The sequence below is a fragment of the Primulina tabacum genome, chromosome 10, assembly GCF_025594145.1.
Source record: "Primulina tabacum isolate GXHZ01 chromosome 10, ASM2559414v2, whole genome shotgun sequence".
NCBI lineage: Eukaryota > Viridiplantae > Streptophyta > Magnoliopsida > Lamiales > Gesneriaceae > Primulina > Primulina tabacum.
The window spans coordinates 41,879,462-41,901,204 of record NC_134559.1 but is presented as its reverse complement, the minus strand read 5'-3'; the positions used below and the strand labels follow the sequence as shown (position 1 = coordinate 41,901,204).

Sequence of the window (21,743 nt, the reverse complement as noted above, 5' to 3'; positions counted from 1 at the left end):
CCTTCTCTAAGACCCTTTAATTTGCGATTTTCCGCTTCTTTTAAGCTTCCGTTTCATCGAGAAATTCGCTTAGGAAGTCCGAAATTCGATTCCGGTTCCATTTTATTGTATCAAAGGAATAATAATAGCTTTACATTCGCTATTTTATTCTTCTTAATTATTTTTCTATTTTCCGGGAACATTTAGCGATTTTTATTGTTGTGAGTCGGTTCTGTGCGGAAGGGTATGACCCAGATTACTCCGGAGACTGTTAAATCATTAAAAACAATTATTTCTACGGTTTTAGCCTTAATTTACGTAAACGGTCGCGACACAAGAACTTCCCAGGGAGGTCACCCATCCTCGCTCTGCCATCGCGCCAGAATGCTTAACTTCATGGTTTTGATTGGGCGAGAGCAGTGCCGCGTGTTGTCCATCGTCGCCCGCTCCACACGTACTCGAGGGATATAAGAATAAACATCACACTCAATGTCGGGTGCGATCATACCAGCACTAATGCACCGGATCCCATCAGAATTCCGAAGTAAAGCGTGCTTGGCGAGAGCAGTACTAGGATGGGTGACCCCCTAGGAACTCCTCGTGTTGCACCCGTTTTCGTGTTTTTCTTTTTTTTATTACTTGTTGACAAACGATTTTCGGCTCAAATCCTCTGAATCTCGATCGGGACCAGATAAGACATGTGAAATCAACGTAACTCGGGCACTGCCGAATTTGGAAAAAATTGTAGCCTAATTTGATTGTAAACGGGCAAACGAACGAGACTCCTTACTTCGCAATGAGCTGGCGAGATTTTAGCCGAATTCATTCTCTAAGACCCTCTAATTTGCAATTTTCCGCTTCTGTTAAGCTTCCGTTTCCTCGAGAAATCCGTTTAGGAAGTCCGAAATTCGATTCCGGTTCCATTTTATCGTATCCCAGGCATAATAATAGCTTTACATTCGTTATTTCCTTCTTCTTATTTTTTTTTCTATTTTCTGGGAACATTTATCGATTTTGTTGTCGTGAGCCGGTTCTGTGCGGAAGGGTATGACGCAGATTACTCCGGAAGGACGGTAACTCATTAAAACAATTATTTCGACTGTTTTATCCATAATTTACGTAAACGATCGTGACAACGAGGTCTTCCCAGGGAGGTCACCCATCCTAGCTCTGCATCGCGCCAGAATGCTTAACTTCGTGGTTATGATTGGGCGAGAGCAGTGCCGCATGTTGTCCATCGCCGCCCGCATCCACACGTACTCGAGGGATATAAGAATAAACATCCCACTCAATGTCGGGTGCGATCATACCACACTAATGCATCGGATCCCATCAGAACTCTGAAGTTAAGCGTGCTTGGGGGAGACAGTAACTAGGATGGGTGACCCGCTGGGAAGTCCTTGGGTTGCTCCCTTTTAGTGTTTTTCTATTTTTGATTACCTTGTTGACAGACGATTTTCGGCTCAAATCATCTGAATCTCGATCGGGACCAGATACGACATGTGAAATCAACGTAGCTCGAGCAATGCATGATTTGGACAAAATTGTAGCCTAATTTGATTGTAACGGGCAAACGAACGAGACAAATTACTCCGCAATGAGCTGGCGAGATTTTAGCCGAATTCCTTCCTAAAACCCTTTAATTTGCGATTTTCCGCTTCTGTTAAGCTTGCGGTTCAATTTTATCGTATCCCAGGCATAATAATAGCTTTACATTCGCTATTTTCTTCTTCTTATTTTTTCCTATTTTTTCTGGGAACATTTAGCGATTTTTGTTGTCGTGAGCCGGTTCTGTGCGGAGGGTATGACGATATACTCTCCCGGAGACGGTTAACTCATTTAAAACAATTATTTCGGTTGTTTTACCCAATTTACGTAAAGTCGCGACACGAGGACTTCCCAAGGAGGTCACCATCCTAGCTCTGTCATCGGCCAGAATTCTTAACTTCATGGTTCTGATTGGGCGAGAGCAGTGCCGCGTGTTGTCCATCGTCGCCCGCTCCACACGTACTCGAGGGATATAAGAATAAGCATCCCCCTCAATGTCGGGTGCAATCATACCAGCACTAACGCACCTGATCCCATCAGAACTCCGAAGTAAAGCGTGCTTGGGCGAGAGCAGTACTAGGATGGGTGACCCCTGGGAAGTTCTCGTGTTGCACCCCTTTTCGTGTTTTTCTATTTTTGATTACTTGTTGACAGATGATTTTCGGCTCAAATAATCTGAATCTCGATCGGGACCAGATAAGACATGTGAAATCAACGTAGCTCAGGGCACTGCCGGATTTGGACAAAATAGTAGCCTAATTTGATTGTAAACGGGCAAACGAACGAGACTCATTACTACGCAATGAGTTGGAAAGATTTTAGCCGAATTCCTTCTCTAAGACCCTTTAATTTGCGATTTTCCGCTTCTGTTAAACTTCCGTTTCCTCGAGAAAATCGCTTAGGAAGTTCGAAATTCGATTCCGGTTCATTTTATCGTATCCCAGGAATAATAATAGCTTTACATTCGCTATTTTATTCTTCTTAATTATTTTTCTATTTTCTTGGAACATATAGTGATTTTTGTTGTCGTGAGCCGGTTCTGTGCGAGGGGTATGACGCAGATTACTCCGGAGACGGTTAACTCATTAAAAACAATTATTTCGAATGTTTTATCCATAATTTACGTAAACGATCGCGACACGAGGACTTCCCAGGGAGGTCACCCATCCTAGCTCTGCCATCGCGCCAGAACGCTTAACTTCATGGTTCTGATTGGGCGAGAGCAGTGTAGCGTGTTGTCCATCGTCGCCCGCTCCACACGTACACGAGGAATATAAGAATAAACATCCCACTCAATTTCGGGTGCGATCATACCAGCACTAATGCACCGGATTCCATCAGAACTCCGAAGTTAAGCGTGCTTGGGCGAGAGCAGTACTAGAATGGGTGATGGACCCCCTGGGAAGTCCTCGTGTGGCACCCCTTTTCATGTTTTCTATTTTTGATTACTTCTTGACAGACGATTTTCGGCTCAAATCATCTGAATCTCGATCGTGACCAGATAAGACGTGTGAATCAACGTATCTCGGGCACTGCCGGATTTGGACAAAATTATAGCCTAATTAGATTTAAACGGGCAAACGAACGAGACTCATTACTCCGCTATGAGCTGGCGAGATTTTAGCCGAATTTCTTCTCTAAGACCTTCTAATTTGCGATTTTCCGCTTCTGTTAAGCTTCTGTTTCCTCGATATATACGCTTACGAAGTCCAAAATTCATTTCCGGTTTCATTTTATCGTATTCCAGGCAAAATAATAGAGTTACATTCGCTATTTTCCTATTATTATTATTTTTTTCTATTTTCAGGGAACATTTAATGATTTTTGTTGTCGTGAGCCGGTTCTGTGCGGAAGGGTATGACGCAGATTACTCCGGAGATGGTTAACTCATTAAAAACAATTATTTCTACTGTTTTAGCCATAATTTACGTAAACGATCGCGACACGAGGACTTCCCACGGAGGTCACCCATCCTAGCTCTACCGTCGCGCCAGAACGCTTAACTTCATGGTTCTGATTTGGCGAGAGCAGTGCCGCATGTTGTCCATCGCCGCCCGCTCCACCCGTACTCGAGGGATATACGAATAAACATCCCACTCAATGTCGGGTGCGATCATAACAGCACTAATGCACCGGATCCCATCAGAACTCCGAAGTAAAGCGTGCTTGGACGAGAGCAGTAATAGGATGGGTGACCCCCTGCGAAGTCCTCGTGTTGCACCCCTTTTCGTGTTTTTCTATTTTTGATTACTTGTTGACAAACGACTTTCGCCTCAAATCATCTGAATCTCGATCGGGACCAGACAAGACATGTGAAATCAACGTAGCTCGGGCACTGCCGGATTTGGACAAAATTGTAGCCTATTTTGATTGTAAACGGGCAAACGAACGAGTCTCATTACTCCGCAATGAGCTAGCGAGATTTTAGCCGAATTCCTTCTCTAAGATCCTCTAATTTGCGATTTTCTGCTTCGTTTAAGCTTCCGTTTCCTCGAGAAATCCGCTTAGGAAGTTCGAAATTCGATTCCGGTTCTATTTTATCGAATCCCAAGCATAATAATAACTTTACATTCGCTATTTTTTTCTTCTTTTTTTTTTCTATTTTCTGAGAACATTTAGCGATTTGTTGTCGTGAGCCGGTTCTGTGCGGAAGGGCATGACGTAGATTACTCCGGAGACGGTTAACTCATTAAAAACAATTATTTCGACTGTTTTATCCATAATTTACGTAAACGATCGCGACACGAGGACTTCTCAGGGAGGTCACCCATCCTAGCTCTGCCATCGCGCCAGAATGCTTAACTTCATAGTTTTGATTGGGCGAGAGCAGTGCCTCGTGTTGTCCATCGCCGCCCGCTCCACACGTACTCGAGGGATATAAGAATAAACATCCCACTCAATGTCATGTGCGATCATACCAGCACTAATGCGCCGGATCCCATCAGAACTCCGAAGTTAATCGTGTTTTTCTAATTTTGATTACTTGTTGACAGACGATTTTCGGCTCAAATCATCTGAATCTCGATCAGGACATGATAAGACAAGTGAAATCAACGTAGCTCGAGCACTGCCGGATTTGGAAAAAATTGTAGGCTAATTTGATTGTAAACGGGCAAACGAACGAGACTCATTACATCGCAATGAGCTGGCAAGATTTTAGCCGAATTTCTTCTCTAAATCCCTCTAATTTACGATTTTCCGCTTCTGTTAAGCTTCTGTTTCCTCGAAAAATCCGTTTAGGAAGTCCGAAATTTGATTCCGGTTCCATTTTATCGTATCCCAAGCATAATAATAGCTTTACATTCGCTATTTTCTTCTTTTTTTTTTCTATTTTCTGGGAACATTTAGCGAGTTTTGTTTTCGTGAGCCGGTTTTGTGCGGAAGGGCATGACGTAGATTACTCCGGAGATGGTTAACTCATTAAAAACAATTATTTTGACTGTTTTATCCATAATTTACGTAAACGGTCGCGACACGAGGACTTCCCAGGGAGGTCACCCATCCTAACTCTGTCATCGCGCCAGAACGCTTAACTTCATGGTTTTCATTACTTGTTGACAGACGATTTTCGGCTCAAATCATCTGAATCTCGATCGGGACCAGATAAGACATGTGAAATCAACGTAGCTCGGGCACTGCCAGATTTGGACAAAATTGTAGCCTAATTTGATTGTAAACGGGGCAAACAAACGAGACTCATTACTCCGCAATGAGCTGGCGAGATTTTAGCCGAATTCCTTCTCTAAGACCCTCTAATTTGCGATTTTCCGCTTTGTTAAGCTTCCGTTTCCTCGAGAAATCCGCTTAGGAAGTTCGAAATTCGATTCCGGTTCCATTTATCGTATCACAGGCATAATAATAGCTTTACATTCGCTATTTTCTTCTTCTTATTTTTTTTTCTATTTTCTGGGAAAATTTAGAGATTTTTGTATTCGTGAGCCGGTTCTGTGCGGAAGGGTATGACGTAGATTACTCCAGAGACGATTAACACATTAAAACAATTATTTCGATTGTTTTATCCATAATTTACGTAAATGGTCACGACACGAGGACTTCCAGGGAGGTCACCCATCCTAGCTCTGCCATCGCGCCAGAACGCTTAACTTCATGGTTCTGATTGGGCGAGAGCAGTGCCTCGTGTTGTCCATCGCCGCCCGCTCTACACGTTCTCGGAGAGATATAAGAATAAACACCCTACTCATTGTCGGGTGTGATCATACCAGCACTATGCACCGGATCCCATCAGAACTTGAAGTTAAGTGTGCTTGGGTCGAGAGCAGTACTAGGATGGGTGACCCCCTGGAAGTCCACGTTTTGCACCCCTTTTTCGTGTTTTTCTATTTTTGATTTACTTGTTGACAGACGAATTTTCGGCTCAAATCATCTGAATCTCGATCGGGACCAGATAAGACATGTGAAATGAAAGTAGCTCGGGCACTGCCGGGATTTGGACAAAAATTGTTAGGCTAATTTGATTGTAACGGGCAAACGGACGAGACTCATTACTACGCAATGAGCTGACGAGATTTTAGACGAATTCCTTCTCTAAGACCCTTTAATTTGCGATTTAACGCTTCTGTTAAGCTTTCGTTTCCTCGAGAAATCCGCTTAGGAAGTTCGAAATTCGATTCCGGTTCCATTTTATCGTATCCCAGGCATAATAATAGCTTTACATTCGTTATTTCCTTCTTCTTATTTTTTTTCTTTTTTCTGGGAACATTTATCGATTTTTGTTGTCCGTGAGCCGGTTCTGTGAGGAAGGGTATGACGCAGATTACTCCGGAGACGGTTAACTCATTAAAAACAATTATTTCGACTGTTTTATCCATAATTTACGTAATCGGTCGCGACACGAGGTCTTCCCAGGGAGGTCACCCATCCTTCCTCTGCCATCGCGCCAGAACGCTTAACTTCGTGGTTATGATTGGGCGAGAGCAGTGCCGCGTGTTGTCAATCGTCGCTCGCTCCACACGTACTCGAGGGATATAAGAATAAACATCCCACTCAAGGTCGGGTGCGATCATACCAGAACTATGCACCGGATCCCATCAGAACTCCGAAGTTAAGCGTGCTTGGGCGAGAGCAGTACTAGGATGGGTGAATTTCCTGAGAAGTCCGGTTGCACCCCTTTTCGTGTTTTTCTATTTTTGAATACTTGTTGACAGACGATTTTCGGCTCAAATCATCTGAATCTCGATCGGGACCAGATAAGACATGTGAAATGAAAGCTAGCTCGGGCACTGCCGGATTTGGACAAATTGTAGGCTAATTTGATTGTAAACGAGGCAAACGGACGAGACTCATTACTACGCAATGAGCTGACGAGATTTTAGCCGAATTCCTTCTCTAAGACCCTCTAATTTACGATTTAACGCTTCTGTTAAGCTTTCGTTTCCTCGAGAAATCCGCTTAGGAAGTTCGAAATTCGATCTCGGTTCCATTTTATCGTATCCCAGGCATAATAATAGCTTTACATTCGTTATTTCCTTCTTCTTATTTTTTATTCTATTTTCTGGGAACATTTATCGATTTTGTTGTCGTGAGCCGGTTCTGTGAGGAAGGGTATGACACAGATTACTCCGAGACGGTTAACTCATTAAAAACAATTATTTCGACTGTTTTTATCCATAATTTACGGTAAACGGTCGCGACACGAGGTCTTCCCAGGGAGGTCACCCATCCTACCTTTGCCATGCGCCAGAACGCTTAACTTCATGGTTATGATTGGGCGAGAGCAGTGCCGCGTGTTGTCCATCGCCGCCTGCTCCACACGTACTCGAGGGATATAAGAATAAACATCCCACTCAATTGTGGGTGCGATCATACCAGCACTAATGCACGGATTCCTATCAGAACTCCGAAGTTAAGCGTGCTTGGGCGAAAGCGACAGTACTAGGATGGGTGACCCCCTGGGAAGTCCTCGTGTTGCACCCTTTTTCGTGTTTTTCTATTTTTGATTACTTGTTGACAGACGATTTTCGGCTCAAATCATCTGAATCTCGATCGGGACCGGATAAGACATGTGAAATGAAAGTAGCTCGGGCACTGCCGGATTTGGACAAAATTGTAGGCTAATTTGATTGTAAACGGGCAAACGGACGAGACTCATTACTACGCAATGAGCTGACGAGATTTTAGCCGAATTCCTTCTCTAAGACCCTCTAATTTGCGATTTACCGCTTCTGTTAAGCTTTCGTTTCCTCGAGAAATCCGCTTAGGAAGTTCGAAATTCGATTCCGGTTCCATTTTATCGTATCCCAGGCATAATAATAGCTTTACATTCGTTATTTCCTTCTTCTTATTTTTTTTTCTATTTTCCTGGAACATTTATCGATTTTTGTTGTCGTGAGCCGGTTCTGTGCGGAAGGGTATGACGCAGATTACTCCGGAGACGGTTAACTCATTAAAAACAATTATTTCGACTGTTTTATCCATAATTTACGTAAACGGTCGCGACACGAGGTCTTCCCAGGGAGGTCACCCATCCTACCTCTGCCATCGCGCCAGAACGCTTAACTTCATGGTTATGATTGGGCGAGAGCAGTGCCGCGTGTTGTCCATCGCCGCCCGACTCCACACGTACTCGAGGGATATAAGAATAAACATCCCACTCAATTGTCGGGTGCGATCATACCAGCACTAATGCACAGGATCCCATCAGAACTCGAAGTTAAGCGTGCTTGGGCAGAGCAGTACTAGGATGGGTGACCCCTTGGGAAGTCCTCGTGTTGCACCCTTTTACGTGTTTTTCTATTTTTGATTACTTGTTGACAGACGATTTTCAGCTCAAATCATCTGAATCTCGATCGGGACCAGATAAGACATGTGAAATGAAAGTAGCTCGGGCACTGCCGGATTTGGACAAAATTGTAGGCTAATTTGATTGTAAACGGGCAAACGGACGAGACTCATTACTACGCAATGAGCTGACGAGATTTTAGCCGAATTCCTTCTCTAAGACCCTCTAATTTGCGATTTAACGCTTCTGTTAAGCTTTCGTTTCCTCGAGAAATCCGCTTAGGAAGTTCGAAATTCGATTCCGGTTCCATTTTATCATATCCCAGGCATAATAATAGCTTTACATTCGTTATTTCCTTCTTCTTATTTTTTTTCTATTTTCTGGGAACATTTATCGATTTTTGTTGTCGTGAGCCGGTTCTGTGCGGAAGGGTATGACGCAGATTACTCCGGAGACGGTTAACTCATTAAAAACAATTATTTCGACTGTTTTATCCATAATTTACGTAAACGATCGCGACACGAGGTCTTCCCAGGGAGGTCACCCATCCTACCTCTGCCATCGCGCCAGAACGCTTAACTTCATGGTTATGATTGGGCGAGAGCAGTGCCGCGTGTTGTCCATCGCCGCCCGCTCCACACGTACTCGAGGGATATAAGAATAAACATCCCACTCAATGTCGGGTGCGATCATACCAGCACTAATGCACCGGATCCCATCAGAAACTCCGGAAGTTAAGCGTGCTTGGGCGAGAGCAGTACTAGGATGGTGACCCCCTGGGAAGTCCTCGTGTTGCACCCCTTTTCGTGTTTTTCTATTTTTGATTACTTGTTGTTGACAGACGATTTTCGGCTCAAATCATCTGAATCTCGATCGGGACCAGATAAGACATGTGAAATTAACGTAGCTCGGGCACTGCCGGATTTGGACAAAATTGTAGGCTAATTTGATTGTAAACGGGCAAACGGACGAGACTCATTACTACGCAATGAGCTGACGAGATTTTAGCCGAATTCCTTCTCTAAGACCCTCTAATTTGCGATTTACCGCTTCTATTAAGTTTTCGTTTCCTCGAGAAATCCGCTTAGGAAGTTCGAAATTCGATTCCGGTTCCATTTTATCGTATCCCAGGCATAATAATAGCTTTACATTCGTTATTTCCTTCTTCTTATTTTTTTTCTATTTTCTGGAACATTTATCGATTTTTGTTGTCGTAAGCCGGTTCTGTGCGGAAGGGTATGACGCAGATTACTCCGGAGACGGTTAACTCATTAAAAACAATTATTTCGACTGTTTTATCCATAATTTACGTAAACGGTCGCGACACGAGGTCTTTCCAGGGAGGTCACCCATCCTACCTCTGCCATCGCGCCAGAACGCTTAACTTCATGGTTATGATTGGGCGAGAGCAGTGCCGCGTGTTGTCCATCGCCGCCCGCTCCACACGTACTCGAGGGATATAAGAATAAACATCCCACTCAATGTCGGGTGCGATCATACCAGCACTAATGCACCGGATCCCATCAGAACTCCGAAGTTAAGCGTGCTTGGTCGAGAGCAGTACTAGGATGGGTGACCCCCTGGGAAGTCCTCGTGTTGCACCCTTTTCGTGTTTTTCTATTTTTGATTACTTGTTGACAGACGATTTTCGGCTCAAATCATCTGAATCTCGATCGGGACCAGATAAGACATGTGAAATGAAAGTAGCTCGGCACTGCCGGATTTGGACAAAATTGTAGGCTAATTTGATTGTAAACGGGCAAACGGACGAGACTCATTACTACGCAATGAGCTGACGAGATTTTAGCCGAATTCCTTCTCTAAGACCCTCTAATTTGCGATTTAACGCTTCTGTTAAGCTTTCGTTTCCTCGAGAAATCCGCTTAGGAAGTTCGAAATTCGATTCCGGTTCCATTTTATCGATATCCCAGGCATAATAATAGCTTTACATTCGTTATTTCCTTCTTCTTATTTTTTTTTCTATTTTCTGGGAACATTTATCGATTTTTGTTGTCGTGAGCCGGTTCTGTGCGGAAGGGTATGACGCAGATTACTCCGGAGACGGTTAACTCATTAAAAACAATTATTTCGACTGTTTTATCCATAATTTACGTAAACGGTCGCGACACGAGGTCTTCCCAGGGAGGTCACCCATCCTACCTCTGCCATCGCGCCAGAACGCTTAACTTCATGGTTATGATTGGGCGAGAGCAGTGCCGCGTGTTGTCCATCGCTGCCCGCTCCACACGTACTCGAGGGATATAAGAATAAACATCCCACTCAATGTCGGGTGCGATCATACCAGCACTAATGCACCGGATCCCATCAGAACTCCGAAGTTAAGCGTGCTTGGGCGAGAGCAAGTACTAGGATGGGTGACCCCCTGGGAAGTCCTCGTGTTGCACCCTTTTCGTGTTTTTCTATTTTTGATTACTTGTTGACAGACGATTTTCGGCTCAAATCATCTGAATCTCGATCGGGACCAGATAAGACATGTGAAATGAAAGTAGCTCGGGCACTGCCGGATTTGGACAAAATTGTAGGCTAATTTGATTGTAAACGGGCAAACGGACGAGACTCATTACTACGCAATGAGTGACGAGATTTTAGCCGAATTCCTTCTCTAAGACCCTCTAATTTGCGATTTAACGCTTCTGTTAAGCTTTCGTTTCCTCGAGAAATCCGCTTAGGAAGTTCGAAATTCGATTCCTGGTTCCATTTTATCGTATCCCAGGCATAATAATAGCTTTACATTCGTTATTTCCTTCTTCTTATTTTTTTTCTATTTTCTGGGAACATTATCGATTTTTGTTGTCGTGAGCCGGTTCTGTGCGGAAGGGTATGACGCAGATTACTCCGGAGACGGTTAACTCATTAAAAACAATTATTTCGACTGTTTTATCCATAATTTACGTAAACGGTCGCGACACGAGGTCTTCCCAGGGAGGTCACCCATCCTACCTCTGCCATCGCGCCAGAACGCTTAACTTCATGGTTATGATTGGGCGAGAGCAGTGCCGCGTGTTGTCCATCGCCGCCCAGCTCCACACGTACTCGAGGGATATAAGAATAAACATCCCACTCAATGTCGGGTGCGATCATACCAGCACTAATGCACCGGATCCCATCAGAACTCCGAAGTTAAGCGTGCTTGGGCGAGAGCAGTACTAGGATGGTGACCCCCTGGGAAGTCCTCGTGTTGCACCCTTTGTCGTGTTTTTCTATTTTTGATTACTTGTTGACAGACGATTTTCGGCTCAAATCATCTGAATCTCGATCGGGACCAGATAAGACATGTGAAATGAAAGTAGCTCGGGCACTGCCGGATTTGGACAAAATTGTAGGCTAATTTGATTGTAAACGGGCAAACGGACGAGACTCATTACTACGCAATGAGCTGACGAGATTTTAGCCGAATTCCTTCTCTAAGACCCTCTAATTTGCGATTTAACGCTTCTGTTAAGCTTTCGTTTCCTCGAGAAATCCGCTTAGGAAGTTCGAAATTCGATTCCGGTTCCATTTTATCGTATCCCAGGCATAATAATAGCTTTACATTCGTTATTTCCTTCTTCTTATTTTTTTTCTATTTTCTGGGAACATTTATCGATTTTGTTGTCGTGAGCCGGTTCTGTGCGAAGGGTATGACGCAGATTATCCGGAGACGGTTAACTCATTAAAAACAATTATTTCGACTGTTTTATCCATAATTTACGTAAACGGTCGCGACACGAGGTCTTCCCAGGGAGGTCACCCATCCTACCTCTGCCATCGCGCCAGAACGCTTAACTTCATGGTTATGATTGGGCGAGAGCAGTGCCGCGTGTTGTCCATCGCCGCCCGCTCCACACGTACTCGAGGGATATAAGAATAAACATCCCACTCAATGTCGGGTGCGATCATACCAGCACTAATGCACCGGATCCCATCAGAACTCCGAAGTTAAGCGTGCTTGGGCGAGAGCAGTACTAGGATGGGTGACCCCCTGGGAAGTTTCTATTTTTGATTACTTGTTGACAGACGATTTTCGGCTCAAATCATCTGAATCTCGATCGGGACCAGATAAGACATGTGAAATGAAAGTAGCTCGGGCACTGCCGGATTTGGACAAAATTGTAGGCTAATTTGATTGTAAACGGGCAAACGGACGAGACTCATTACTACGCAATGAGCTGACGAGATTTTAGCCGAATTCCTTCTCTAAGACCCTCTAATTTGCGATTTACCGCTTCTGTTAAGCTTTCGTTTCCTCGAGAAATCCGCTTAGGAAGTTCGAAATTCGATTCCGGTTCCATTTTATCGTATCCCAGGCATAATAATAGCTTACATTCGTTATTTCCTTCTTCTTATTTTTTTTCTATTTTCTGGGAACATTTATCGATTTTTGTTGTCGTGAGCCGGTTCTGTGCGGAAGGGTATGACGCAGATTACTCCGGAGACGGTTAACCTCATTAAAAACAATTATTTCGACTGTTTTATCCATAATTTACGTAAACGGTCGCGACACGAGGTCTTCCCAGGGAGGTCACCCATCCTACCTCTGCCATCGCGCCAGAACGCTTAACTTCATGGTTATGATTGGGCGAGAGCAGTGCCGCGTGTTGTCCATCGCCGCCCGCTCCACACGTACTCGAGGGATATAAGAATAAACATCCCACTCAATGTCGGGTGCGATCATACCAGCACTAATGCACCGGATCCCATCAGAACTCCGAAGTTAAGCGTGCTTGGCGAGAGCAGTACTAGGATGGGTGACCCCCTGGGAAGTCCTCGTGTTGCACCCCTTTTCGTGTTTTTCTATTTTTGATTACTTGTTGACAGACGATTTTCGGCTCAAATCATCTGAATCTCGATCGGGACCAGATAAGACATGTGAAATGAAAGTAGCTCGGGCACTGCCGGATTTGGACAAAATTGTAGGCTAATTTGATTGTAAACGGGCAAACGGACGAGACTCATTACTACGCAATGAGCTGACGAGATTTTAGCCGAATTCCTTCTCTAAGACCCTCTAATTTGCGATTTAACGCTTCTGTTAAGCTTTCGTTTCCTCGAGAAATCCGCTTAGGAAGTTCGAAATTCGATTCCGGTTCCATTTTATCGTATCCCAGGCATAATAATAGCTTTACATTCGTTATTTTCTTCTTCTTATTTTTTTTCTATTTTCTGGGAACATTAAGCGATTTTTTTACCGTGAACCGGTTCTGTGCGGAAGGGTATGACGCAGATTACTCTGGAGACGGTTAACTCATTAAAAACAATTATTTCGACTGTTTTATCCATAATTTACGTAAACGGTCGCGACACGAGGTCTTCCCAGGGAGGTCACCCATCCTACCTCTGCCATCGCGCCAGAACGCTTAACTTCATGGTTATGATTGGGCGAGAGCAGTGCCGCGTGTTGTCCATCGCCGCCCGCTCCACACGTACTCGAGGGATATAAGAATAAAAATCCCACTCAATGTCGGGTGCGATCATACCAGCACTAATGCACCGGATCCCATCAGAACTCCGAAGTTAAGCGTGCTTGGGCGAGAGCAGTACTAGGATGGGTGACCCCCTGGGAAGTCCTCGTGTTGCACCCCTTTTCGTGTTTTTCTATTTTTGATTACTTGTTGACAGACGATTTTCGGCTCAAATCATCTGAATCTCGATCGGGACCAGATAAGACATGTGAAATGAAAGTAGCTCGGGCACTGCCGGATTTGGACAAAATTGTAGGCTAATTTGATTGTAAACGGGCAAACGGACGAGACTCATTACTACGCAATGAGTCTGACGAGATTTTAGCCGAATTCCTTCTCTAAGACCCTCTAATTTGCGATTTAACGCTTCTGTTAAGCTTTCGTTTCCTCGAGAAATCCGCTTAGGAAGTTCGAATTGATTCCGGTTCCATTTTATCGTATCCCAGGCATAATAATAGCTTTACATTCGTTATTTTCCTTCTTCTTATTTTTTTTTCGATTTTCTGGGAACATTTATCGATTTTTGTTGTCGTGAGCCGGTTCTGTGCGGAAGGGTATGACGCAGATTACTCCGGAAGACGGTTAACTCATTAAAAACAATTATTTCGACTGTTTATCCATAATTTACGTAAACGGTCGCGACACGAGGTCTTCCCAGGGAGGTCACCCATCCTACCTCTGCCATCGCGCCAGAACGCTTAACTTCATGGTTATGATTGGGCGAGAGCAGTGCCGCGTGTTGTCCATCGCCGCCCGCTCCACACGTACTCGAGGGATATAAGAATAAACATCCCACTCATGTCGGGTGCGATCATACCAGCACTAATGCACCGGATCCCATCAGAACTTCCGAAGTTAAGCGTGCTTGGCGAGAGCAGTACTAGGATGGGTGACCCCCTGGGAAGTCCTCGTGTTGCACCCTTTTCGTGTTTTTCTATTTTTGATTACTTGTTGACAGACGATTTTCGGCTCAAATCATCTGAATCTCGATCGAGACCAGATAAGACATGTGAAATGAAAGTAGCTCGGGCACTGCCGGATTTGGACAAATTGTAGGCTAATTTGATTGTAAACGGGCAAACGGACGAGACTCATTACTACGCAATGAGCTGACGAGATTTTAGCCGAATTCCTTCTCTAAGACCCTCTAATTTGCGATTTAACGCTTCTGTTAAGCTTTCGTTTCCTCGAGAAATCCGCTTAGGAAGTTCGAAATTCGATTCCGGTTCCATTTTATCGTATCCAGGCATAATAATAGCTTTACATTCGTTATTTCCTTCTTCTTATTTTTTTTTCTATTTTCTGGGAACATTTATCGATTTTTGTTGTCGTGAGCGGTTCTGTGCGGAAGGGTATGACGCAGATTACTCCGGAGACGGTTAACTCATTAAAAACAATTATTTCGACTGTTTTATTCATAATTTACGTAAACGGTCGCGACACGAGGTCTTCCCAGGGAGGTCACCCATCCTACCTCTGCCATCGCGCCAGAACGCTTAACTTCGTGGTTATGATTGGGCGAGAGCAGTGCCGCGTGTTGTCCATCGCCGCCCGCTCCACACGTACTCGAGGGATATAAGAATAAACATCCCACTCAATGTCGGGTGCGATCATACCAGCACTAATGCACCGGATCCCATCAGAACTCCGAAGTTAAGCGTGCTTGGGCGAGAGCAGTACTAGGATGGGTGACCCCCTGGGAAGTCCTCGTGTTGCACCTTTTTTCGTGTTTTTCTATTTTTGATTACTTGTTGACAGACGATTTTCGGCTCAAATCATCTGAATCTCGATCGGGACCAGATAAGACATGTGAAATGAAAGTAGCTCGGGCACTGCCGGATTTGGACAAAATTGTAGGCTAATTTGATTGTAAACGGGCAAACGGACGAGACTCATTACTACGCAATGAGCTGACGAGATTTTAGCCGAATTCCTTCTCTAAGACCCTCTAATTTGCGATTTACCGCTTCTGTTAAGCTTTCGTTTCCTCGAGAAATCCGCTTAGGAAGTTCGAAATTCGATTCTGGTTCCATTTTATCGTATCCCAGGCATAATAATAGCTTTACATTCGTTATTTCCTTCTTCTTATTTTTTTTTTATTTTCTGGGAACATTTATCGATTTTTTTGTCGTGAGCCGGTTCTGTGCGGAAGGGTATGACGCAGATTACTCCGGAGACGGTTAACTCATTAAAAACAATTATTTCGACTGTTTTATCCATAATTTACGTAAACGGTCGCGACACGATCTTTCCCAGGGAGGTCACCCATCCTACTCTGCCATCGCGCCAGAACGCTTAACTTCATGGTTATGATTGGGCGAGAGCAGTGCCGCGTGTTGTCCATCGCCGCCCACTCCACACGTACTCGAGGGATATGACCCCCTGAGAAGTCCTCGTGTTGCACCCTATTTTCGTGTTTTTCTATTTTTGATTACTTGTTGACAGACGATTTTCGGCTCAAATCATCTGAATCTCGATCGGGACACAGATAGACATGTGAAATGAAGTAGCTCGGGCACTGCCGGATTTGGACAAAATTGTAGGCTAATTTGATTGTAAACGGGCAAACGGACGAGACTCATTACTACGCAATGAGTTGACGAGATTTTAGTCGAATTCCTTCTCTAAGACCCTCTAATTTGCGATTTAACGCTTCTGTTAAGCTTTCGTTTCCTCGAGAAATCCGCTAGGAAGTTCGAAATTTGATTCTGGTTCCATTTTATCGTATCCCAGGCATAATAATAGGCTTTACATTCGTTATTTCTTCCTTCTTATTTTTTTTTCGATTTTCTGGGAACATTTATCGATTTTTGTTGTCGTGAGCCGGTTCTGTGCGAAAGGGCATGACGCAGATTATTCCGGAGACGGTTAACTCATTAAAAACAATTATTTCGACTGTTTTATCCATAATTTACGTAAACGGTCGCGACACGAGGTCTTCCCAGGGAGGTCACCCATCCTACCTCTGCCATCGCGCCAGAACGCTTAACTTCAGTAGGTTATGATTGGGCGAGAGCAGTGCCTGCGTGTTGTCCATCGCCGCCCGCTCCACACGTACTCGAGGGATATAAGAATAAACATCCCACTCAATGTGGCGTGCGATCATACCAGCACTAATGCACCGGATCCCATGCAGAACTCCGAAGTTAAGCGTGCTTGGGCGAGAGCAGTAATATGATGGGTGACCTCCTGGGAAGTCCTCGTGTTGCTACCCCTTTTCGTGTTTTTCTATTTTTGATTACTTGTTGACAGACGATTTTCGGCTCAAATCATCTGAATCTCGATCGGGACCAGATAAGACATGTGAAATGAAAGTAGCTCGGGCACTACCGGATTTGGACAAAATTGTAGCTAATTTGATTGTAAATGGGCAAACGGACGAGACTCATTACTACGCAATGAGCTTGACGAGATTTTAGCCGAATTCCTTCTCTAAGACCCTCTAATTTGCGATTTAACGCTTCTGTTAAGCTTTCGTTTTCCTCGAGAAATCCGCTTAGGAAGTTCGAAATTCGATTCTGGTTCCATTTTATCGTATCCCAGGCATAATAATAGCTTTACATTCGTTATTTCCTTCTTCTTATTTTTTTTCTATTTTCTGGGAAACATTTATCGATTTTTGTTGTCGTGAGCCGGTTCTGTGCGGAAGGGTATGACGCAGATTATTCCGGAGACGGTTAACTCATTAAAAACAATTATTTCGACTGTTTTATCCATAATTTACGTAAACGGTCGCGACACGAGATCTTCCCAGGGAGGTCACCCATCCTACCTCTGCCATCGCGCCAGAACGCTTAACTTCCGTGGTTATGATTGGGCGAGAGCAAGTGCCGCGTGTTGTCCATCGCCGTCCCGCTCCACACGTACTCGAGGGATATAAGAATAAACATCCCACTCAATGTCGGGTGCGATCATACCAGCTACTAATGCACCGGATCCCATTAGAACTTCGAAGTTAAGCGTGCTTGGGCGAGAGCAGTACTAGGATGGGTGACCTCCTGGGAAGTCCTCGTGTTGCACCTCTTTTCGTGTTTTTCTATTTTTGATTACTTGTTGACAGACGATTTTCGGCTGAAATCATCTGAATCTCGATCGGGACCAGATAAGACATGTGAAATGAAACGTAGCTCGGGCACTGCCGGATTCTGGACAAAATTGTAGGCTAATTTGATTGTAAACGAGCAAACGGACGAGACTCATTACTACGCAATGAGCTGACGATATTTTAAGCCGAATTCTTCTCTAAGACCCTCTAATTTGCGATTTAACGCTTCTGTTAAGCTTTCGTTTCCTCGAGATATCCGCTTATGAAGTTCGAAATTCGATTCCGGTTCCATTTTATCGTATCCCAGGCATAATAATAGCTTTACATTCGTTATTTCCTTCTTCTTATTTTTTTTTCTATTTTCTGGGAACATTTATCGATTTTTGTTGTCGTGAGCCGGTTCTGTGCGGAAGGGTATGACGCAGATTACTCCGGAGACGGTTAACTTATTAAAACAATTATTTCGACTGTTTTATCCATAATTTACGTAAACGGTCGCGACACGAGGTCTTCCCAAGGAGGTCACCCATCCTACCTCTGCCATCGCGCCAGAACGCTTAACTTCATGGTTATGATTGGGCCAGAGCAGTGCCGCGTGTTGTCCATCGCCGCCCGCTCCACACGTACTCGAGGGATATAAGAATAAACATCTCCACTCAATGTCGGGTGCGATCATACCAGACACTAATGCACCGGATCCCATCAGAACTCCGAAGTTAAGCGTGCTTGGGCCGAGCAGCAGTACTAGGATGGGTGACCACCTGGAAAGTCCTCGTGTTGCACCCCTTTTTCGTGTTTTTCTATTTTTGATTACTTGTTGAGCAGACGATTTTCGGCTCAAATAATCTGAATCTCGATCGGGACCAGATAAGACATGTGAAATCGAAAGTAGCTCGGGCACTGCTGGATTTGGACAAAATTGTAGGATAATTGATTGTAAACGGGCAAACAAACAAGACTCATTACTTCGCAATGAGCTTGGCGAGATTTAGCCGAAATCCTTCTCTAAGACCCTCTAATTTGCGATTTTTCCGCTTCTGTTAAGCTTCCGTTTCTCGAGAAATCCGTTTAGGGAAGTCCGAAATTCGATTCCGGTTCCATTTTATCGTATCCCAGGCATAATAACAGCTTTACATTCTCTATTTTCTTCTTCTTTTTTTTCTATTTTCTGGAACATTTAGCGATTTTTGTTGTCGTGAGCCGGTTCTGTGCGGAAGGGTATGACGCAGATTACTTCAGAGACTGTAACTCATTAAAAACAATTATTTCGATTGTTTATCCATAATTTACGTAAACGATCGCGACACGAGGACTTTCGAGGGAGGTCACCCATCCTTGCTCTGCCATCGCGCCAGAACGCTTAACTTTATGGTTCTGTTTGGCGAGAGCAGTGCCGCGTTTTGTCCATCGCCGCCCGCTCCACACGTACTCGAGGGATATAACAATAAACATCCCACGCAATGTCGGGTGCGATCATACCAGCACTAATGCACTGGATCCCATCAGAACTTGATGTTAAGCGTGCTTGGGCGAGGAGCAGTACTAGGATGGGTGACCCCCTGGGAAGTCCTCGTGTTGCACCCTTTTTCGTGTTTTTTATTTTTGATTACTTGTTGACAGACGATTTTCGGCTCAAATCATCTGAATCTCGATCGGAGCCAGATAAGACATGTGAAATGAAAGTAGCTCGGGCACTGCCGATTTGGACAAAATTGTAGGCTAATTTGATTGTAAACGGGCAAACGGACGAGACTCATTACTACGCAATGTGTTGACGAGATTTTAGCCGAATTCCTACTCTGAGACCCTATAATTTGCGATTTATCGCTTCTGTTAAGCTTTCGTTTCCTCGAGAAATCCGCTTAGGAAGTTCGAAATTCGATTCCGGTTCCATTTTATCGTATCCCAGGCATAATAATAGCTTTACATTCGTTATTTTCCTTCTTCTTATTTTTTTTCGATTTTCTGGGAACATTTATCGATTTTTGTTGTCGTGAGCCGGTTCTGTGCGGAAAGGGTATGACGCAGATTACTTCGGAGACGGTTAACTCATTAAAAACAATTATTTCGACTGTTTTATCCATAATTTACGTAAACGGTCGCGACACGAGGTCTTCCCAGGGAGGTCACCCATCCTACCTCTGCCATCGCGCCAGAATGCTTAACTTCGTGGTTATGATTGGGCGAGAGCAGTGCCGCGTGTTGTCCATCGCCGCTCCGCTCCACACGTACTCGAGGGATATAAGAATAAACATCCCACTCAATGTGGGTGCGATCATACCAGCACTAATGCACTGGATCCCATCAAACTCTGAAGTTAAGCGTGCTTGGCGAGAGCAGTACTAGGATGGGTGACCTCCTAGGAAGTCCTCGTGTTGCACCCCTTTTCGTGTTTTTCTATTTTTGATTACTTGTTGACAGACGATTTTCGGCTCAAATCATCTGAATCTCGATCGGGACCAGATAAGACATGTGAAATGAAAGTAGCTCGGGCACTGCCGGATTTGGACAAAATGTAGGCTAATTTGATTGTAAACGGGCAAACGGACGAGACTCATTACTACGCAATGAGCTGACGAGATTTTAGCCGAATTCCTTCTCTAAGACCCTCGAATTTGCGATTTAACGCTTATGTTAAAGCTTTCGTTTCCTCGAGAAATCCGCTTAGGAAGTTCGAAATTCGATTCTGGTTCCATTTTATTCGTATCCAGGCATAATAATAGCTTTACATTCGTTATTTCCTTTCTTCTTATTTTTTTTCTATTTTCTGGAACATTATCGATTTTTGTTGTCGTGAACGCGTTTCTGTGCGGAAGGGATATGACGCAGATTACTCCGGAGACGGTTAACTCATTAAAAAAATTATTTCGACTGTTTTATCCATAATTTACGGTAAACGGTCGCGACACGAGGTCTTCCCAGGGAGGTCACCCATCCTACCTCTGCCATCGCGCCAGAACGCTTAACTTATGGTTATGATTGGGCGAGCAGTGCCGCGTGTTGTCCATCGCCGCCGCCTCCACACGTACTCGTGGGATATAAGAATAAACATCCCACTCAATGTCGGGTGCGATCATACCAGCACTAATGCACCGGATCCCATCAAACTCCGAAGTTAAGCGTGCTTGGGTGAGCAGTACTAGGATGGGTGACCCCCTGGAAGTCCTCGTGTTGCACCCTTTTCGTGTTTTCTATTTTTGATTATTGTTGACAGACGATTTTCGGCTTAAATCATCTGAATCTCGATCGGGACCAGATAAGACATGTGAAATGAAGTAGCTCGGGCACTGCCGGATTTAGACAAAATTGTAGGCTAATTTGATTGTAAACGGGCAAACGGACGAGACTCATTACTACGCAATGAGTTGACGAGATTTTAGCCGAATTCCTTCTCTAAGACCCTCTAATTTGCGATTTAACGCTTCTGTTAAGCTTTCGTTTCCGCGAGAAATCCGCTTAAGAAGTTCGAATTTCGATTTCGGTTCCATTTTATCGTATCCCAGGCATAATAATAGCTTTTACACGTTCGTGTATTTTTCTTCTAATTTATTTTTTGTCTGATTTTCAGGGAACATTTCATCGCGAATTTTTTTGTGCTGAGCCACGTTTCTGTGCCGAATGGTGACGCAGATTACTTCCCGGAGGACGGTTACTCATAAAACAATTATTTCGACTGTTTTAGCCATATTTTATGTAACCGGGTCGCGGACACGGAGGGTCTTCCCATGGATGGTCACCCATTCCCTACCTCTGCATCGCGCAGAACGCTTACTTCATTGGTTTAGATTGGGCTGGAGAGTAGTGCCGTGATTTGTCCATGGAACGTCCGCCTCTCCACCGTACTCGAGGGATATAAGAATAAACTCCCACTTAATGTCGGGTGCGATCATACCAGCACTAATGCACCGAATCCCATCAGAACTCGAAGTTAAGCGTGCTGGGCTAAGCAGTATCTTGTATGGGTGACCCC

The 21,743-nt window shown here is 44.3% G+C and overlaps 20 non-coding genes and 4 pseudogenes across 20 annotated transcripts; all 24 read left to right on the top strand.

The window, feature by feature from the left end:
* The first annotated feature begins 473 nt into the window (after positions 1–473).
* On the top strand, positions 474–591 carry LOC142507910 (5S ribosomal RNA). Its single transcript, XR_012806148.1, has one exon. It is a non-coding gene; the product is annotated as a 5S ribosomal RNA (ribosomal RNA).
* Positions 592–1,275: 684 nt separating this feature from the next.
* On the top strand, positions 1,276–1,393 carry LOC142512827 (5S ribosomal RNA; annotated as a pseudogene).
* A 633-nt stretch (positions 1,394–2,026) lies between these two features.
* On the top strand, positions 2,027–2,144 carry LOC142515165 (5S ribosomal RNA). The gene has a single exon (XR_012811022.1). It is a non-coding gene; the product is annotated as a 5S ribosomal RNA (ribosomal RNA).
* Positions 2,145–2,827: 683 nt separating this feature from the next.
* Positions 2,828–2,950, top strand: LOC142506928 (5S ribosomal RNA). The gene has a single exon (XR_012805200.1). It is a non-coding gene; the product is annotated as a 5S ribosomal RNA (ribosomal RNA).
* Positions 2,951–3,632: 682 nt separating this feature from the next.
* LOC142506406 (5S ribosomal RNA) lies at positions 3,633–3,751 on the top strand. Its single transcript, XR_012804700.1, has one exon. It is a non-coding gene; the product is annotated as a 5S ribosomal RNA (ribosomal RNA).
* A 1,982-nt stretch (positions 3,752–5,733) lies between these two features.
* On the top strand, positions 5,734–5,850 carry LOC142512385 (5S ribosomal RNA; annotated as a pseudogene).
* Positions 5,851–6,539: 689 nt separating this feature from the next.
* Positions 6,540–6,655, top strand: LOC142512438 (5S ribosomal RNA; annotated as a pseudogene).
* Positions 6,656–7,339: 684 nt separating this feature from the next.
* On the top strand, positions 7,340–7,461 carry LOC142511230 (5S ribosomal RNA; annotated as a pseudogene).
* A 686-nt stretch (positions 7,462–8,147) lies between these two features.
* On the top strand, positions 8,148–8,264 carry LOC142509838 (5S ribosomal RNA). The gene has a single exon (XR_012807988.1). It is a non-coding gene; the product is annotated as a 5S ribosomal RNA (ribosomal RNA).
* A 683-nt stretch (positions 8,265–8,947) lies between these two features.
* On the top strand, positions 8,948–9,067 carry LOC142506718 (5S ribosomal RNA). Its single transcript, XR_012805000.1, has one exon. It is a non-coding gene; the product is annotated as a 5S ribosomal RNA (ribosomal RNA).
* A 685-nt stretch (positions 9,068–9,752) lies between these two features.
* LOC142509539 (5S ribosomal RNA) lies at positions 9,753–9,871 on the top strand. The gene has a single exon (XR_012807707.1). It is a non-coding gene; the product is annotated as a 5S ribosomal RNA (ribosomal RNA).
* A 683-nt stretch (positions 9,872–10,554) lies between these two features.
* Positions 10,555–10,674, top strand: LOC142510144 (5S ribosomal RNA). Its single transcript, XR_012808274.1, has one exon. It is a non-coding gene; the product is annotated as a 5S ribosomal RNA (ribosomal RNA).
* Positions 10,675–11,356: 682 nt separating this feature from the next.
* Positions 11,357–11,474, top strand: LOC142513395 (5S ribosomal RNA). Its single transcript, XR_012809344.1, has one exon. It is a non-coding gene; the product is annotated as a 5S ribosomal RNA (ribosomal RNA).
* A 680-nt stretch (positions 11,475–12,154) lies between these two features.
* Positions 12,155–12,274, top strand: LOC142510501 (5S ribosomal RNA). Its single transcript, XR_012808609.1, has one exon. It is a non-coding gene; the product is annotated as a 5S ribosomal RNA (ribosomal RNA).
* Positions 12,275–12,929: 655 nt separating this feature from the next.
* Positions 12,930–13,047, top strand: LOC142513970 (5S ribosomal RNA). The gene has a single exon (XR_012809888.1). It is a non-coding gene; the product is annotated as a 5S ribosomal RNA (ribosomal RNA).
* Positions 13,048–13,729: 682 nt separating this feature from the next.
* LOC142513932 (5S ribosomal RNA) lies at positions 13,730–13,848 on the top strand. The gene has a single exon (XR_012809854.1). It is a non-coding gene; the product is annotated as a 5S ribosomal RNA (ribosomal RNA).
* Positions 13,849–14,531: 683 nt separating this feature from the next.
* On the top strand, positions 14,532–14,650 carry LOC142506526 (5S ribosomal RNA). Its single transcript, XR_012804815.1, has one exon. It is a non-coding gene; the product is annotated as a 5S ribosomal RNA (ribosomal RNA).
* A 680-nt stretch (positions 14,651–15,330) lies between these two features.
* LOC142507738 (5S ribosomal RNA) lies at positions 15,331–15,449 on the top strand. Its single transcript, XR_012805986.1, has one exon. It is a non-coding gene; the product is annotated as a 5S ribosomal RNA (ribosomal RNA).
* A 1,373-nt stretch (positions 15,450–16,822) lies between these two features.
* On the top strand, positions 16,823–16,942 carry LOC142506551 (5S ribosomal RNA). Its single transcript, XR_012804840.1, has one exon. It is a non-coding gene; the product is annotated as a 5S ribosomal RNA (ribosomal RNA).
* Positions 16,943–17,631: 689 nt separating this feature from the next.
* Positions 17,632–17,751, top strand: LOC142515467 (5S ribosomal RNA). Its single transcript, XR_012811312.1, has one exon. It is a non-coding gene; the product is annotated as a 5S ribosomal RNA (ribosomal RNA).
* A 686-nt stretch (positions 17,752–18,437) lies between these two features.
* Positions 18,438–18,559, top strand: LOC142509933 (5S ribosomal RNA). The gene has a single exon (XR_012808078.1). It is a non-coding gene; the product is annotated as a 5S ribosomal RNA (ribosomal RNA).
* A 679-nt stretch (positions 18,560–19,238) lies between these two features.
* On the top strand, positions 19,239–19,357 carry LOC142509822 (5S ribosomal RNA). Its single transcript, XR_012807973.1, has one exon. It is a non-coding gene; the product is annotated as a 5S ribosomal RNA (ribosomal RNA).
* A 683-nt stretch (positions 19,358–20,040) lies between these two features.
* On the top strand, positions 20,041–20,157 carry LOC142510251 (5S ribosomal RNA). Its single transcript, XR_012808374.1, has one exon. It is a non-coding gene; the product is annotated as a 5S ribosomal RNA (ribosomal RNA).
* A 681-nt stretch (positions 20,158–20,838) lies between these two features.
* LOC142510513 (5S ribosomal RNA) lies at positions 20,839–20,953 on the top strand. The gene has a single exon (XR_012808620.1). It is a non-coding gene; the product is annotated as a 5S ribosomal RNA (ribosomal RNA).
* Positions 20,954–21,743: the final 790 nt, after the last annotated feature.